This window comes from Dama dama, chromosome 29 (genome assembly GCF_033118175.1).
Source record: "Dama dama isolate Ldn47 chromosome 29, ASM3311817v1, whole genome shotgun sequence".
Lineage (NCBI taxonomy): Eukaryota > Metazoa > Chordata > Mammalia > Artiodactyla > Cervidae > Dama > Dama dama.
The window spans coordinates 70,410,107-70,416,471 of NC_083709.1; positions in this window are offsets into that span (position 1 = coordinate 70,410,107).

Genomic DNA, 6,365 nt, shown 5'->3' on the forward strand with positions numbered 1-6,365 from the left:
TATTCACTCATTTTTATATAACATTGTAGTAGAGGTTCTATCCAGCTCCTGACCTGCCCCCAACCCCCACCAAAGATTAAAGGCATTCAAATTTGAAAGAGTAAAACTATTCACAAATGATATGATCTCCTATGATCCTAAGGAATCCACAAAAAAACTAACTGAAAAAATTGTAAGGTTGTATGATACAAGATCAATGTATAAAAAGCAACTGAAATTCCTTGTTAGCAATGAACAATCCTCTTAAAAACTTCCACTCACAACAGCATCAAGAATACAGAATAAATTTCATTGAAAAAGTATAAAAACTGCAGAGAGAAATTAAAGATCTAAATAGATGGAGAAACATCCCATATTTTTGGACTAAAAGATTCAATACTCTTAAAATGATACTTCTCCCCCAATTATTCTCTAGCTTCAACCTAATCCCTATCAATAGTCCAGCAGGCTTTTCTGTTTTTTTAAAATAGACAAACTGATCCTAAAACCTGCATAGAAATGCAAAGTATCTAAAATAGCCAGAATTATTTTGAAAAAGAACAAAATTGGAGGAATTACCCTACCCAATTTCAAGTTAATAAAGCTGCAATAATTAAGACAGTGTTTGCTGGCATCAGGATAGGTGGATAAAGCAATAGAATAGGGTTAACAGTCTAGAAATAAACCCTTACATATATGATAAATTGATCTGACATGTGCCAAGCCATTTTAATGTGAGATCGGTCTTCAGCAAGTGGTGCTGGAACAGCATATACCAAAATGGGGCGGATGGGGGGGAGGTGTGCAAAGACAGAAAGAGAAAATTATTTAGACCTTTAGCTCATTAAAGACCAAAAGACACAAGCAAAGGCTGTACCACTTCTAGAGCTTCCCCACTGACACGAGCGGTAAAGAACCAACCTGCCTCAAAATGTATGACAAAACCCACTACAATACTGTAAAGTGATTAGCCTCCAACTAATAAAAATAAATGAAAAAAAAAAAAAAGAACCAATCTGCAAATGCAACAGACATGAGGCCTGGCTTCCATTTCTCAGTTGGGAAGATGCCCTGGCGGAGGGCATGGCAACCCACTCTAGTATTCTTGCCTGGAGAATCCCATGGACAGAGGAGCCTGGCAAGCTACAGTCCATGGGGTCGCAAAGAGTTGGACATGACTGAAGCGACTTGGCACCTCACATACAACTTCTAGAAGAAAATGGGAGAGAATCTTCATGGTTTAGGTAAAGACTTCAGTGTGATACCAGAAGCAAAATTTAAAATGTTGAAAAACTGGACTTCAGAATTAAAACCTTTTAGTGACTGAACTGAAGCTTTAAAAAAAATTGGTGTTGGTTAGGATTGAGGTGGTTGGAGAAGTAGGACATGAAGTTCACCTCCTCCCATAAATACATTAAAAACACATCTACAGGTATTTCCCTGGTGGTTCACTGGTTAAGATTTCGCCTTTCAGGGGTGCTGGTTTGATTCCTGCTCAGGAAGCTATGATCCCACATGCCTCAGGGCCAAAAAAACAAAACGTCAGGCAGATTCATATTTTAACAGATTCAATAAAAACTTAAAAAAACGGTCCACATCAAAAGAAATCTTTAAAAAAAAAAAACCCACATCTACAAATAGAATGATTCACACAGAACATCTACTGAACACTGGCAGAAGACCACAGATTTCCTAAAGAGCAACAAAACCTCCATGTAACTGGGTAGGACAAAAGGAGAGAGAAAAATAAAGGACCTGGGGCAACCCCACTGCGGGGAGGGAGCTGTGAAGGAGGACGTGTCCTTGCACCCTGGGTAGCCCCCTTGCGGGCAGAGAGACCAGCCTGGATGGAGGGGGAGCGTCAGAGCCTAGGAGGAGAGTGCAGCAAGACGGTAACAGAAAGTCGGCAGCACCACCCTATGCTCCGCGGCGTGAGATGCTCACCCATGGGTGGGGGCTGGGTGCTGAAGCTCAGGCTTCAGAGGCTGAGACCCAGGGAGAAGACTGGGGTTGGCTGTGTGGAGACAGCCCGAAGAGTCTGGTTGTGGCCACAGCGGGTACACTCAGAAGGCGCCTGGGCTCACCAGTGAGGCCGGCCACCCTTCCTGGGGGCCGTCCAAGGATGGGGTGGGACCACATAGGAGCTCCTCTCCCTATGAGTGCTCTCAGGCCCCAGGACACCTCCTGCAGGAGCTCTGGGCAGGGGGCTGAGTCCCGGACACTATGGTGGGCTCTAAAGAGGGGCATGCGCCATCATGGCCACTGCGATCCCCGTGAGCGGGCAGCAAACCCTGCCCCTTCTGTCCCAGGAGCACACGGGGGCCGTGGTACCTGCACACTCCACTCCACGGGGACAATGGCGGACACGCCGAGGAGACAGGCAGCAAGCACCCGAACTACAGACAGCCCCGCGACTTCAGTGAGAGGGGAAGGACTCGAGCTCACCTCTCACAAAAACACGAAAATCACAACTGCCGAACAACCAGAAAAGACCGGAACCTACAAAAAACGACATCTCACTTTCAAAGACAAAGAAGGCACAATGAGATGGTAGGAGGGGTACCTTTGTCACATAATCAAATCTTCTACCTAGCAGGTGGGCAGCCCACAAGTTGGGAAATAACTTTATCATAGAGGTGTTCCCACAAGAGTGACAGTCCTCAGCCCCGCATCAGACTTTCCAGCCTGGGGGTTGATATCGGGAGCAGGAACCCCCAGAGCATTTGGCTTTGAAGGTCAGCAGGGCTTGGGGGCAGGAGCTCCATGGGATTTGGGGAGATGTGCTCCACTTCTGGAGGGCGCACACGAGGCTTCATGTGCACGGGGACCCAGCACAAAGCAGCAGCTCCAGGGGAGCCTGGGACAGACCCAGCCAGGTCGTGGAGGGCCTCCTGGGGAGGTGGGGGCTGGCTGCGGCTCACGGGAGGACAGGACCCTGGTGGCAGAGGCCCCAGGAAAGACTGATCGGCAGGTGCGCTCCAGGGAGTCGCCGTTTTTGCATCAAGACCTGGCCCTATCCACCAGCCTGCAGGCAACGGTGCTGGAAGGCCTCAGGCCAAACGACCAGCAGGAGAGGGACACAGCCGTCATCAGACAGGCCACCTAAAGCCATACTGAGGTCAAAGCCACCTTTAAACACACCCCTTCACATGGCTCTGTTCACCAGAAGGACAAGGCCCAGCTCCACCAACCAGTGGGCAGGCACCAGTCACTCCCGACAGGAAGCCTGCACAAGGCCTGGGGCCAACTTCACCCAGCAGAGGGCAGACACCCAAAGCAGGAGGAGCTGTGATCCTGCAGCCTGGGGAAAGCGGACCACAAACACGCAAAGTCAGACACAATCAGATGGCAGAGAAAGAAGTTCCAGATGAAAGAAGATTAAAAACCCGTAAGAACAACTAACTCAAGTGTACATAGGCAGTCTATCTGATAAAGAATTCAGAGTAATGATAGTAAAGATAATGCAAGATCTTGGAAAAACATTGCAGGCACACTGACAAGACACAAGAAATGCTTAACAATGACCTAGAAGATTCAAAGAACAAACAAACAGAGACGGACAATATTATACTGAAATGAAAATACACTATAAGAAATTAATACCAGAGCAACTGAATCAGAAGAGAGAGTAAGTAAGCTGGAAGACAAGACTGGTGGAAATCACTACTGTGAGACAATAAAGAAAAAGAATGAAAAGAAATGAGGACAGTCTCAGAGATCACCGGACAATATTAAACACAACAACATGTGCATGGTAGGCATCCCAGAAGGAGGAGAGAGAAAGGGCCTGAGAAAATATTTGAAGATATTAAAGCTGAAAACTTCCCTAACATGAGACAGGAGACACTCAAGTACAGGAAGCACAGAGAGTGTCGTACGAGATAAACCCAAGGAAGAGCATCAGTCAGTCAGCTCAGTCGCTCAGTCGTGTCCGACTCTTTGCGACCCCATGAACCACAGCACTCCAGGCCTCCCCGTCCATCACCAACTCCCGGAGTCCACCAAACCCATGTCCATCGAGTCGGTGATGCCATCCAACCATCTCATCCTCTGTCGTCCCCTTCTGCTCCTGCCCTCAATCTTTTCCAGCATCAGGGTCTTTTCAAATGAGTCATCTCTTCACATCAGGTGGCCAAAGCATTAGAGTTTCAGCTTCAACATCAGTCTTTCCAATGAACACCCAGGACTGATCTCTTTTAGGACGGACTGGCTGGATCTCCTTGCAGTCCAAGGAACTCTCAAGAGTCTTCTCCAACACCACAGTTCAAAAGCATCAATTCTTCAGCGCTTGGCTTTCTTTACAGTCCAACTCTCACATCAACACATGACTACTGGAAAAACCATAGCCTTGACCAGACAGACCTTTGTTGACAAAGTAATGTCTCTGTTTTTTAATATGCTGTCTAGGTTGATCATAACTTTCCTGCCAAGGAGTGAGTGTCTTTTAATTTCATGGCTGCAATCACCTTCTGTAGTGATTTTGGACCCCAAAAATAAAGTCAGCCACTGTTTCCACTGTTTTCCCATCATGAAGTGATGGGACTGGATGCCATGATCTCAGTTTTCTGAATGTTGAGCTTTAAGCCAACTTTTTCACTCTCCTCTTTCACTTTCATCAAGAGGCTTTTTAGTTCCTCTTCACTTTCTGCCATAAGGGTGGTGTCATCTGCATATCTGAGGTTATTGATATTTCTCCCGGCAATCTTGATTCAAGCTTGTGCTTCCTCCAGCCCAGCGTTTCTCATGATGTACTCTGCACATAAGTTAAAAAAGCAGGGTGACAATATACAGCCTTGACATACTCCTTTTTCGATTTGTAACCACTCTGTTGTTCCATGTCCAGTTCTAACTGTTGCTTCCTGACCTGCATACAGGTTTCTCAAGAGGCAGGTCAGGTCTGGTATTCCCATCTCCTTCAGAATTTTCCACAGTTTATTGTGATCCACATAAAGGTTTTGGCATAGTCAATAAAGCAGAAATAGATGTTTTTCTGGAACTCTCTTGCTTTTTTGATGATCCAGCGGATGTTGGCAATTTGATCTCTTGTTCTCTGCCTTTTCTAAAACCAGCTTGAACATCCGGAAGTTCATGGTTCATGTATTGCTGAAGCCTGGCTTGGGGAATTTTGAGCATTACTTTACTAGCATGTGAGATGAGTGCAATTGTGCAGTAGTTTGAGCATTCTTTGGGATTGTCTTTCTTAGGGATTAGAATGAAAACTGACCTTTTCCAAATTTGCTGGCATACTGAGTGCAGCACTTTCACTGCATCACCTTTCAGGATTAGAAATAGCTCAACTGGAGTTCTATCACCTCCACTAGCTTTGTTCGTAGTGATGCTTCCTAAGGCCCACTTGACTTCACATTCCAGGATATCTGGTTCTAGGTGAGTGTGAGTGATCTCACCATCGTGATTATCTGGGTCGTGAAGATCTTTTTTGTACAGTTCCTCTGTGTATTCTTGCCACCTCTTCTTAATATCTTCTGCTTCTGTTAAGTCCATACTGTTTCTGTCTTTTATTGAGCCCATCTTTGCAGGAAGAACATGCCAAGACACATATTAATCAAACTCACAAAAATTAAAGACAAATAAAAATATTAAAGGCAACAAGAGAAAAAAAAATCAACAAATAATGTACAAGAGAGTCCTTATAAGGCTATCAGCTGACTTTTCAGCAAAAACTCTGCAGGCCAGAAATGAGTGGCACACTATATTTGAAGTGATGAACGGGAAAAATATTACAACCAAGAATACTCCACTCAGCAAGGCTCTCATTCAGATTTGACAGAGAAAGCAAAAGTTTTACAAACAAAAGCTAAGAGAATTCAGCACCACCAGCCCAGTTTCACAACAAATCCTAAAGGAACTTTAGGTGGAAAGAAAAGGCCACAACTAGAAACAAACAAAAAAAAATTACAAATGGGAAAGCTCACCACAAAAAGCAAACATAAAGATAGGAAATCATCCACACACAAATATATCAAAACCAGCAATCGTGAGGAGAGTACAAATTCAGAATATTGGAAATGCATTGGAAATTAAGAAATCAGCAACTTAAAACAATTTTGTAGATACACAGACTTCTGTCTCAAAACCTCATGGGAACCACAAACCAAAAATCTACAATTGATACACACACACACAGAAATGCAATCCAAATACAATGCTTAAGATAAATGTCAAATCATAAGAGAACAGAATAAGGGAAGAAAAAAGACCTACAAAAACAACAAAATGACAATAAGAACATACATATAAATATTGCCTTAAATATAAATAGATTAAATTTTCCAACCAAAAGACAGAGACTGGCTGAATGGATACAAAAACAAGACCCACATATATGCTATTTATAAGAGACCCACTTCAGATCTAGGGACACATAC